Source organism: Hypanus sabinus, chromosome 3 (assembly GCF_030144855.1).
Source record: "Hypanus sabinus isolate sHypSab1 chromosome 3, sHypSab1.hap1, whole genome shotgun sequence".
Classification (NCBI taxonomy): domain Eukaryota; kingdom Metazoa; phylum Chordata; class Chondrichthyes; order Myliobatiformes; family Dasyatidae; genus Hypanus; species Hypanus sabinus.
This window is the reverse complement of record NC_082708.1, coordinates 2,180,517-2,193,657: the sequence shown is the minus strand read 5'-3', so window position 1 is coordinate 2,193,657 and position 13,141 is coordinate 2,180,517. Positions and strand designations below refer to the sequence as shown.

Below are 13,141 nucleotides of genomic sequence, written 5' to 3'. Positions count from 1 at the left end.
TCCCAGTGTTTTCTTTTCTGTGGGAAATGGGTCCATATTGGCTCTTTCAGTGGTAAACGTTGCCGACCCCTGATCTAGATCATTGATATAGACAACAAACAATGGTCCCAGCACAGATCCCCGAGGCACACCACTAGTCACAGTCCTCCAGTCTGAGAAGCAATCATCCACTACCACTGTCTTCTCCCACACAGCCAATTTCAAATCCAGTTTACAACATGGATACCTAGTGTCTGAACTTTCGGAACTAACCACCCATGTGGGACCTTGTCAAGGGCCTTACTAAAGTCCATGTAGACAACATCCACAGCCTTCATCTACTTTTCTTGGTAACCTCCTCAAAAAACTCTACAAGATTCGTTCAACATCTACCACGCACAAAGCTATGCTGACTATCCTTAATGAGCCCTTGGCTGTCCAAATACTTGTATATCTGATCTTTCAGAACACCTTGAAATAATTTACCTATGACTGATGTCAGGCTCACTGGCCTGTAATTACCTGGTTTACTTTTGGAGCCTTTTTTAAACAACGGGACAATATAAGCTACTCTCCAATCCTCCGGCACCACACCCATGGCTAAGGAGATTTTAAATATTTCTGCCAGGGCCCCTGCAATTTCTACACTAGTCTCTCAAGGTTCGAGGAAATATCATGTCAGGCTCGGGGGATTTATCTACCTTTATTCGCAGTAAGGCAGCAAACACCTCCTCCTCTTGAATCTCTATATGTTCCATGACACTGCTGCTCATTTCCCTACCTTCCATATATGCTATGCCAGTTTCCTGAGTAAATGCTGATGCAAAAAACTGTTTAAAATATCCCCCATTTCATGAGGCTCCACATATAGACGACCACTCTGATCTTCTAGGGGACCAATTTTGTCTCTTACTATCCTTTAACTCTTAATATACTTGTAGAAACCCTTTGGGTTTACCTTCATGTTATCTGCCAAAGCAAACTCATGTCTTTTTGCCTTGCTGATTTTCTTCTTTAGTATTTTCTTACATTTTATATACTCTACAAGTACCTCATTTTTTCCTTGTTGCCTATATACCTCTTTTTCTTAACCAGATCGCCAATATCCCTTGAAAACCAAGATTCCCTATGCCTGTTAAGTTTGCCTTTAATCCTGGCTGGAACATACAAACTCTGCACTCTCAATTTTGCCTTTTAAGGCCTTCCACTTACTGAACACATCCCTGCCAGAAAACAACTTATCCCAATCCACTCTATTTAGATCCTTTCTTATTTCCACAAAATTGGCCCTTCTCCAATTTAGAACCTCAACTCGAGGACCAGACCATCGAGACCTTATCCATAATTAATTTGAAACTAATGACATTATGGTCTCTGGACCCAAAATGTTTGCCTACACATACTTCGGTCACCGGACCTGTCTGGCTCCCTAATAGGAGGTCAAGTATTGCATCCTGTCTTGTAGGTACCTCTATATATTGATGAAGAAAACTTTCCTGATCACATTTGACAAACTCCAAGCCATCTAGCCCTTTCACAGTGTGGGAGTCCCAGTCAATATGTGGAAAGTTAAATCTATTTCTTACATTGGTCTGCTATCTCTGCAGATTTGCGCCTCCAATTCTCTTTGACTATTGGGCTGTCTATAATACAACCCTATTAATATGGTCACACCTTTCCCATTCCTCAGCTCCACCCATATAGCCTCTATAGACAAGCCCTCCGGGCTGTCCTGTCTACACACAGCTGTGATACTTTCCCTGACTAGTAATGCCACTCCTCCCCCTTTCATCCCTCCCCTTCTATCACGTCTGAAACAACTGAACCCCGGAACATTAAGCTGCCAGTCCTGCCCCTCCTGCAACCAAGTCTCACTAATAGCAATAATGTTGTAATCCCACATGCCAATCCATGCCCCAAGCTCATCTGCCTTACCTACAATACTCCTTACATTGAAATAGATGCACCTAAGAATATTTCTATCATGTATAAACCTTTGATTTCTGTCTATACATGAAGTCCTCACATGGCCTTTATCCTCCTCCACCTCATTATCTGCTCTAACACTCTGGTTCCCCTCCCCCTGCAAATCCAGTTTAAACCCCCTGGAACAGCACTAGCAAATCTACCCGCAAGGATGTTAGTCCCCCTCCAGGTCAGGTGCAAACAATCCCGTCAGAACAGGTCCCACCTTCCCTGGAACAAAGCCCAATTGTCCAGAAACATGAAGCTCTCCCTCCTGCACCATCTCCTGTGCCACATATTTAGCTGCATTATCTTCCTATTTCCAGCCCCATTAGCATGTGGCATGGGTAGCAATCCTGAGATTGCGACCCTGGGGGTTCTGTCCTTCAACTTTGCACCTAACTCCCTAGCTCTCTTTGCAGGACCTCCTCCTCCTCCTTCCTATCCATGTCATTAGTCCCTACATGGACCTCGACATCTGGCTGCTTACCCTCACTCCTGAGAATACCAAGAACTCGATCCGAGATATTGCAGACCCTGGCACCAGGGAGGCAACAGACCATCCAGAATTCTCGATCTCTCCCACAGAACTTCTTATCTGTCCTCCTAACTATCAAATCCCCTATCACTACTGCTCTCCTCTTTTCCCTCCTTCCTTTCTCAGCTGAGGGTCCAGTCTCAGTGCCAGAGACACAACCACTAGAACTTGTCCCTGGTAGGTCATTCCCTGCTCTGTTCTTTCTGTCTATTCCCCTTCCCTCTCCTGACAGTTACCCCAGCTACCTGCCTCCTGTCTTTTAGGGGTGACTGTCTCCCTGAAACCCTGTCTTTCTGCCTCTGCCTCCTGAATGATCTGAAGTTCATCCAGCTCCAGCCGCAGTCCCCCAACTCGGTTTGTCAGGAGCTGCAGCTGGATGTACCTTTTACAGATGTCATCATCAGGGGCAATTGTGCTGTCTCTGACTTCCCACATACTGCATACAGAGCACTCAGCTGTCCTAACTGCTGCCTCCATTACCTGCTCTTAAGTTAATTAAATTAATTAAAGGAACTTACCTGGCCTTACCTCACTGGGAGCAAGCTCACCGAAGCCTCTCAACTCAAAGCTCCTCTCCTACCCTGAGCTACTCACACACTAGCCACTCCGCTTCAGTTTCCTCTCCTTTTATTTGTCCCTGCCAATTATCTTAAGTATTCACTCCCTCTAATCAACTAATCAACACTCTGTTTAATCCTTCAGTTGCCCTCCACACTCCTTTTAAAGCACACTCACCTCAGCGCTCTCCCGAACCCCTTGCTCCTCCCCCAACTGCGACTGTGTAGCAAAGTAGTTTTGCTTTATTTTTGTCATCTGAATTTGGAAATACTTCTGGGATCTGGTGAACTTCCTTTGAGTGATACTGAGTCCTTTCATTTTCTCACACTAAACTTTAAATTGGAATTGTGTTCAGGATCTCTGATTGCTTTAAAGATATGTGAACTGGTGTTGCAAGATCTGTTTGATCTGCCGGTGCAATCTGAATTTTACTTTTATACCTTCATTTGTTCAATGTATATTAGATTTTTTTTGTGAGGAATTGCCACTTGACAGTGTAGATTCTGAATCTGCACTTATATGTTATGTATTCCTGTCTTCTGGCTAATCCCACTTTCACCTCTCTGAGGTGAGGCACACCACTGGCAATAAAGTCAAAATTCAAAGTACATTTATTATCAAAGTATATATAAAACCTGGAGATTCATCTTCTTGCAGGTAGCCACAAAACAAAGAAACTACTTCCTACTTCTGTGGCGCCAAATTAAAGGCGACTTGAAGCAGCAGCTCCAATGGAATTGATTAAATATTCCTATTTCAGCCTGCCACAGCTGAGAACCACGGCTGCATCTAAGGTCTATACAGTTAGTAATGATGTTTTAATGCAATGAAACAATCTATCGCTGCTCAAAACCAGTAGAAATGGATCTGCCTGTGGCCAGGAGACTGCCCCTTTAAGCCTAGGTTGTTGCACTGGTTTAATAGTGCACTTTTTTAAAAAAAAAGAGGTTTTCAACTCCCAATACAGGCTATTTTGCTGGCAAATGTACATTCTCTGGTAAATAAAAAAATTTAAGATCTCAGAGCTGGGGTACTGTATCAGTGAGATATTAGGACCACTTGTATTTTTTGTTTCATGGAATTTTGGTTAATCCCTTCTGTTCTGGATGCAGCAAATTAGATTGACAGGTTCAGAATACACCACCAAGATAGGAGTGCTGAGACTTTTAAAGCCAAAAGGGGTGGGGGGGTGGTGGTTTGCTTCATGATCCTTGTGGTGTGGTGTACAAAGTGGTGGTGTTCTCCCAATCACGTTCACTAGATCTAGGACATCCCAATCAAGTGCCATCCATTTTACCTGTCGTGGGAGATTTCAGCAATCATTTTGATACCATTGTACATCCCGCCACAGGCCAATGTCAGACAGTCTCTGGACGAACTGAGTGATGTGAAGAATAGGCATGAAACAGCACATCCTGATGCCTTCCTTATCTTTCTGGGGTATTTTAATCAGGCTTGAAAAACTCTTGAAGTAATTATCAACAAATCACTTGCAGCACCAGAGGAACCAATACAGGTTTCCCCCACTATCCGAAGGTAGAGCGTTCCTATGAAACCATTTGTAAGCCAAAATGTTGTAAAGTGAAGAAGCAATTACCATTAACTTATATGGGAAAAATTGTTGAACGTTCCCAGACTCAAAAAATAACCTACCTAATCATACCAAATAACACATAAACCTAAAATAGCACTAATATATAGTAAAAGCAGGAATTATATGATAAATATACAGCCTATATAAAGTAGAAATATTGTATGTACGATGTAGTTTCACTTAACAAAATCGGGAAGACAGTGAGCCAAAATCGATTTGGAGAAAAAAATTTGGCACGTTCACGCATGTGCACACAACTGCATGCACTAGGCTTCACGGTCATTGTAATCTTTCTTGGGGTAAACATACGTATAAAGCAGGTGTCTTTTTTTCGTAAAAGTGAAAATCCTCTTTGGTTAGCGAAAACAGGTGCTAATGTAGGTCTTTCGTAACAGCGAACATTTGGAAAAACGGGGGCCACCTGTACACTGGATCACCGTTACACAACCTTCAACAGTGTTTACCATGCTTTTCCACACCCACACTTTGGAAATTCTGGCTGTGCTTCTACTCCCTGAGTATAGGCAGAGACAGAAGACTGTGGCACCAGTAGTGAGGACCAAAAAGGTATAGACAAGTCCATAGTGGGGGTATTCCCTTCTGCTGCCGGCGTGGGATGACAAGTCTTTCGGGACCATAAATATAAAACCATAAATAATTAAATAATGTCAATCATGCCAAGTGGAAATAAGTCCAGGACTAGCCTATTGGCTCAGGGTGTCTGACATTCCGAGGGAGGAGTTGTAAAGTTTGATGGCCACAGGCAGGAATGACTTCCTATGACGCTCAGTGTTACATCTCAGTGGAATGAGTCTCTGGCTGAATGTACTCCTGTGCCTAACCAGTACATTATGGAGTGGATGGGAGTCATTGTCCAAGATGGCATGCAAATTGGACAGCATCCTCTTTTCAGACACCACCGTCAGAGAGTCCAGTTCCACCCCCACAACATCACTGGCCTTACGAATGAGTTTGTTGATTCTGTTGGTGTCTGCTACACTCAGCCTGCTGCCGCAGCACACAGCAGCAAACATGATAGCACTGGCCACCACAGACTCGTAGAACATCCTCAGCATCGTCCGGCAGATGTTAAAGGACCTCAGTCTCCTCAGGAAATAGAGACGGCACCGACCCTTCTTGTAGACAGCCTCAGTGTTCTTTGACCCGTCCAATTTATTGTCTATTTGTAATCCTCCACTATGTCCACACTGACCCCTTGGATGGAAACAGGGGTCACCGGTGCCTTTTAGTCTTTTTCACTTTAAGCTGCAGATGATTCTGCTCGCACCATGTGACAAAGTTTCCCACTGTAGCCCTGTACTCAGCCTCATCTCTCTTGCTGATGCATCCAAGTATGGCAGACTCATCAAGATGGCAAGACTCTGTGTTGCAGTTGGAAGCCTGAGGTGTAGATGGTGAGAAGAAAGGGAGACAGGACAGTCCCCTGTGGAGCCCCAGTGCTATTAGGGTATCGTGCACAAGAACTCCCAAGTGCCTTTGCATCTCTGCATATTGAAGTCTCTCCCATCTAAATAATAGTCTGCCCATTCACTTATTCCACTGAACTGCATGACCATGCACTTTCCAACATTGTATTTAATTTGCCACTTCTTTGCCCATTCCACTAAACTATCTAAATCTCTCTGCAGGCTCTTTTTTTCCTCAACACTACCTGCTCCTCCACCTATCTTTGTATCATTGGCAAATTTAGCCACAAATCCATTAATCCCATAGTCCAAATCATTGACATACACTTTAAAAAGCAGCAATCTCTGTTTTCTGCAGATCAGCCATTGCTCCACCCACGCTAGTAACTTCCCTGTAATTCCATGGGCTCTTTCCTTGCTAAGCAGCCTCATGTGTGGCACCTTGTCAAAGGCCTTCTGAAAACCCAAGTGCACCACATCTACTCCATCTCCTTTGTCTACCCTGTTTGTAATTTCCTCAAAAAATTGCAGTAGGTTTGTCAGGCAGGATTTTCCTTTCAGGAAACCATGCTGGCTTTGGCCTATCTTGTCATGTGCCTCTAGGTCAGGGGTCAGCAACCTTTACCACTGAAAGAGCCATTTGGACCCGTTTTCCACAGAAAAGAAAACACTGGGAGCCACAAAACCCGTTTGACATTTAAAATGAAATAACACTGCATACAACGTTTTTTTTGCCTTTATGCTATGTATAAACAAACTATAATGTGTTGCATTTATGAAATCGATGAACTCCTGCAGAGAAAACGAAATTACATTTCTGCACGCAACAAAAACATTTTGAACTCCGAAAAAAAGACGTTGGGTTCAAGGTTACTTTTAAGTAAAATACTCAATGTCTATTTGAGTCCTTCTTGTATTTATGAAAAACACCGAACTTAAATTTTCTGCCAGCAGCAAACCAAAAATAACATCTGCCAGCTGTCAACCTGAAAAATAAAAGGACTATTTCACTGAACAATGAAAAAATATGAATATACGTAAAATAATAGGCAATTAAAATATTTATCATACTTGGTTAATGGGATTTCTGCTCCTGGACCTCAGCGCACAGCGTCTGCACATCAGGGCTGTATGACGTCACCTTCATCTTTACACAGGATCGCAAGCTGTCATCTGTGAGGCGTGCGCGATGTTTGTTTTTAATAAAGTTCATGTTGGAGAACACCTGCTCGCTTACATATGTGGACCCAAAGATCGACAGGACTCCAAGTGCATACTTTTTAATGCTTACATAAATGTCGGGGATAGCATTCCATGTTTCGAACACAAGTTTGTCTGGTTTTAGGAGGTTTTCAATATCACTCCATTTGTGATTCTGAGCAAGAACGGCCTTCTGACGGGCAACATCTTCAAGGTCTGCTGTCAAGCGATTAAACTTGGACACCCATATGTCTTTGTCGGCTATGTCGGCCAGTTCCATCTCAAGATCAGGTTGACTCACACCTGCCAATGCAGTCGTATTCAGTAGGGATGGATCGATGCTTAGGGGAGTGACCGGGAAGGATAATGTGTTTTTTACCTCTCTGAACTCACAGAAGCGTTTCCCAAATGATGTTTGCATTGCGATGATTGCAGAATGTAAATACTCCGAATTTATCATGTCGTGACCTTGTTTGAACTCTTTCAAATTGGGGAAGTGAGACAATGTGCCTTTCTGTAAATCTCTGGCAAGCACTGTCAACTTGCGCTCGAATGCCAAAACATCCTCCAACATGTGTAGGGTTGGACGTCCTTTCCCCTGAAGAGCTGTGTTCAGCGTGTTCAGGTGCGCTGTCATGTCTACCATGAAGTGTAGCTTTTCCAGCCACTCTGGCTGTTCCAGCTCAGGAAAGGTGAGCCCTTTGCTGCCCAGGAAAGTTTTCACTTCTTCCAGACACGCGACAAAGCGTTTCAGCACCTCCCCTCTGGACAGCCACCGGACTTTGTTGTGCAGCAGGAGATCAGAATATGCGCTTTCCAGCTCGTCCAGTAACAAATGGAATTGACGGTGATTTAAACTTTTTGCCATTATTTTATTGACAATCTGAATGACAACATCCATTACTTCTGTGCATTCTGGAGGAAATGTTTGAGCGCACAGTGCCTCTTGGTGCAAGATGCAGTGAAAAGTCAGCAGCTTTCTGTCCAGCGACTTCTGCAGTAAAGCCACAAATCCCTTGTGCGCTCCTGTCATACCCATCAGTAGCTCCTGACACCAGGTGGGTGGTCTTTATTCCTTTGGCTCTTAAACAATTCAGGACAGCCTCACAGATGTCCTCCCCCCGTGTTTGGTCTTTTAGAGGTATCAACTCAATCAGTTCTTCCTGTGGCCCGGCAGAGTTTACATACCGGCAGAACAGCGCTATTTGTTCAATATCACCTTTGTCTTTAGACTCGTCACAGGCAATCGAGTAGGCCACAGCTGAATTGATGTCTTTAATTTGCTGTCTTGTGATGTCTTCTGCCATTTTTATGGTTCTGTCTTTGACAGTCTTTGCAGAGGGGCATATCCCTGATTTTCTGCACAATTTCACTCTTGTTTTTAAAGTCCGTGAATAGATGTTCTGAAATCTTAATGAAAGATTCTTTTATATATTCACCATCTGTAAACTGCTTCCCGTGCCTGACTATTTCCTGAGCGGCAACATAACTAGCGTATGTAGTTGATTTTCCAGACTTCATCCACTTCTTGAAATGATTTTTGCTCAGATCAACCTTCCGCATCAGTTCCGAAACGGCTTTTTTTCTCTCATCTCCATCCGGATATTATTGAGCAAAGGCTGCGTGTTTATTCTGGAAATGTCTTGCGACTTGTGACTTTTTGTTGTTTGCTATACTAAGCATACCGGTAAACCAGTCTCGTCAACAGTGAAAGCAAATGAATCTGTCCACGTATCATTAAACGTTCTGTTTTCTTCATTCACTTTTCTTTTTTTAGAATTCTCCATAGTTAGCCTACCTTGGATTGAAAAATTAAAGAAATTGCGCACTGGCGGGTGTCAGACATTGGCAGTGGTGACGTATATTAATAGCGATAAAAACACGTTGTAGCGGTGTGCTACACGCAGTCAGTAAACTGCAGTCAAAGATAACTTTATTCGAACTAAACAGCCTTGCTTTTAAGCCTCCCTCAACCCGCCCCCCCATAGGCGCGGATGCTCCAAAAGACACGTACTCACAAACCCCCGTAGGCTATCTCCCTTAGCCTGAACACTGGCTAATTGTGAGCTGGTTCGGATGTGCCAGGAAATGGGTCGCCACAACGTTTTATTTAGATTGTACAAGATCACCATAATCTTCAAATTTAGAATTACATTTCAAAAACTAACAAACTAACATAAAATACATTTTAATTAAATACTCACCATTTATTTTCCAAAGCCACAGGGAGCCGCAGCACAGAGATGAAAGAGCCGCATGCGGCTCCGGAGCTGGGGGTTGCCGACCCCCGCTCTAGGTACTCCATAATCTCATCCCTAACAATCGATTCTAACAACTTCAGGTTAACAGGTCTAGAGTTTCTGCTGCCTCCCACCTTTCTTAAATAGCAGAATAACATTTGCAATTTTCCAGTCATCTGGTACAATGGCAGAATCTATCGATTCTTGAAAGAACATTGTTAATGCCTCTGCAGTCTCTCCAGTTACTTCCTTCAGAACCCGAGGGTGCATTCCATCATGTCCAGGAGATTTATCCACCCTCAGATCATTAAGCTTCCTGAGCACCTTCTCAGTCGTAATTTTCACTGCACATACTTCACTTCCCTGACACTCTTAAATGTCCGGTATACTGCAGATGTCTTCCACTGTGAAGACTGATGCAAAATATGCATTCAGTTCTTCTGTCATCTCTGCGTCTCTCATTACAATATCTCCAGCCATTGCTGCTCTGCTGTCTTTCCTGCTAGTGTCCCTTTCCAGTCAACTTTGGCCAGTTTCCCAGTCTTGTCATTGTAATTTCCTTTATTTCACTGAAATACCGACACATTGGATTTTAGTTTCTCCTTCTCAAATTTCAAAGTGAACTCAATCATATTGTGATCACTGTTTCCTAAGGATTCCTTAACCTTAAGCTCTCTTAATCACCTCTGGATCATTGCACTACATCCATTCTGGCACAGCTGATCCCTTATTGGGCCCAGCAACAAGCTGTTCTAAAAAGCCATCCCTTAGACATTCTACAAATTCTCTCTCTTGAAGTCTAATACTAGACCTGGTTTTCCTAATCCACTTTCATGTTAAAATCCCGAACAATTATCATGACATTCTTCAAAGATCATCTTGAAGAACGGTGCCACTCATATGTGCGTACATGCACAAACACACACATAAATATATAGCGCAAAGTTAACAAATCTCATGACATATGCCAGTGATATTAATTCTAATTCTGAAAACACAATAAAATGTATGCTGCCCCACAAAGACCAGCAAACATCCAATGTGCAAAAAAAGAACAAATGGTGTGAGCAACAAACTAAAGAAAACAAATAGTACACAGAACGTGAACCACAGTCACAGAAGGTGAGCCACGGAGCACTGAGGTGAGTGCCAAATATCTACAGGCCACAGCTGCAGAGTCAGTTCAGTGCTGAGGTGAGTAAAGCCTCATGGAGCAGTAGACTGAACACGGTTCATCCTTTGCCCTTAGCCTCAACACCTTAATCTTTTGAATCTGGTGTGGTGCTTAAAACAGAATCACTTTATCACTAGTATGTGAAACAAGCCAGAATTGATTATGGTTTGATGCCAAGCATAAAACACAGGACAGTACTATAACAGACAACATAATAGCAACCAACAATTTACCAGACAATAGTGCAGACAGCCATGAGCAATCCACAATTAGCACAAATGCCAATAATCAAAATTAATATGAATAAACTAAGAACAGAACAAGGAGAGCAGAAAAAACCATTTAACAGATGTTGCAGTGAGAGTTGAGATATTACACCTGAATGAGTTGTTTTGTTGAGAAGCTGGATAGCTACAGGTAAGAAGCTTTGGAGATGAGATGTAGTCTGGTGGTGATAGACTTGTCACATCTCCTGATGACATTTGATGGATAAGTGACTACAGAGTGGGTGAAGTTAACAGCAATTGGCTGAACATCAGTTTGTTTTTCACTGTCGGACTGGGGCTCAACTGCTTCAGTCGGGCTCAAAGTCTGCTCCTGCAATGGCTGCTGCACCTTACCTGCTTTCTGGAGATGCCAGTTTTCCAAGATCAACAGTGCTTCAGTTACTCATGGATCTCTGCTTAAAAGCACTTTACCCTTCTGTAATGAGAGACTGCTGGAAATATTTAAGCGGTATTCCGCCGGAAAGTAAGTTTCTGTGTTATGTAGTCTGTTTGCTGAATAATTGATGATGTTCAGCTGCTCAGATGTGTGGTGGATTCACCAAAACTCTCATTATGTTGCATCAAATTAACCCTGAATAAACTTGATAAAATTGTTGAATCAGTCTACTCTCAATTGGTAATCTTCTCAAAACGCTTTGGTTGTAGAAACAAAAGTCTGAAGAGTTGGTTGCAGTGTGAACGCTATGTTGAAGGGGTTGAGATGCCGCAGTAGTCACCGCGGACACTGTTTTTAAATGGGCTGCTGAGTGTAACTGGTCTGCAAATGAGCTCGAACAGCTGCACTGACATCAACATCATATCTAATTGTCAGATCACTGGTAATGGCCGCACTACTGCTCTCCTTGTGTGTCTAATCACGACTGCAAAAATGTGTGAAATGTTCTGTGGGGCACGAGTCATCTTGGTGCAAGAAGCAGGGTTTCAGATTTCTGGATCATTGGGATTTTTGGGAAGGTATGACCTGTACAAAAAGGACAGATTACACTTGAATGCGAGGGGGACCAATATCTTTGCGAGCATGAGCTAGAGCTGTTTGGATAGGTTTAAACTAATTTGACAAGGGGGATGGGAACAGAGTGACAGGGCTGAGGATGGGGTAATTGGCTTACAGAGGCAAAGACTACTAGCAAGCAGAGTCTGATGATAGGGCAAAATTGCAGTCAACAGGATGAGTTGCAGTGTAAGAGGTGGACAGATCAAAAAGGTTGAATGCAAGACTGAAGGTGTTATATTTGAATGTACACAGTTTACAGAATAAGGTAGATTAACTTGTAAAAGTTACAGATTGGCACGTATAACTCTGTGGGCATCACTGAATCTTGGCTAAAATAAGATTATAGCTGTGAGCTTAACATCCAAGGATACACGTTGTATCACAATCAAGAGAAAATCTGCAGATGCTGGAAATCCGAGCAACACACACAAAATGCTGGGGGAATTCGGCAGGCCAGGTTGCATGTATGGAAAAAAGTAGAGTCAACATATTGGGCCGAACCTCTTTGGCAGGATGATACACATTGCATCGAAAGGAATGGCAGTCAGGCAGAGGGTTTGGAGTGGCTGTGTTGGTAAAAAATGAAATCAAATCATTTGAAAGAGATGACATAAGGTGTTGAATTGATGTGGGGCTATGTAAGGAATTGCAAGGGTAAAAGCCCTTTATTGGGAATTATATACAGACCCCGGAATAGTAGTAAGAATGTGGTCTACAATTTACAATGGTGATAGAAAATGCATGCCAAAAGGGCAGTGTTACAGTAGTCAGGTAGATTGGGAAAATCAGGATGGTGCTGGATTCCACAAGGGGGAATTTCTAGAATGCCTACGTGATGGCTTTTAGAGCAGCTTGTGGTTGAGCTCACTAAGGGATCTGCTATTCTGCATTGGGTGTTGTGCAATGAACCAGAATTGATTAGAGGGCTTAAGGTAAAGAACCCCTTTGGAGGCAGTGATCATAACATGATTGAATTCACCCTGCAATTTGAGAAGGAGAAGCTAAAGTCAGATAGTATCAGTATTACAGTGGAGTAAAGGGGATTATAGAGGCATGAGTGAGGAGATGGCCCAAAATTGAATGGAAGGGAACATTAGCAGGGATGATGGCAGAGCAACAATGGCTGGAATTTCTGGGGACAGTTGGAAGGTAGATACATCCAAAGAAGTATCCTAAAGGCAGGTA

The 13,141-nt window shown here is 43.0% G+C and overlaps 1 protein-coding gene across 1 annotated transcript in view; it reads left to right on the top strand.

Annotated features, from left to right (window-relative positions):
• The window catches only part of LOC132390970 (F-box/WD repeat-containing protein 7-like), a 306,269-nt gene that overhangs the window by 85,628 nt on the left and 207,500 nt on the right, over positions 1 to 13,141 (top strand). The window lies entirely within an intron of this gene.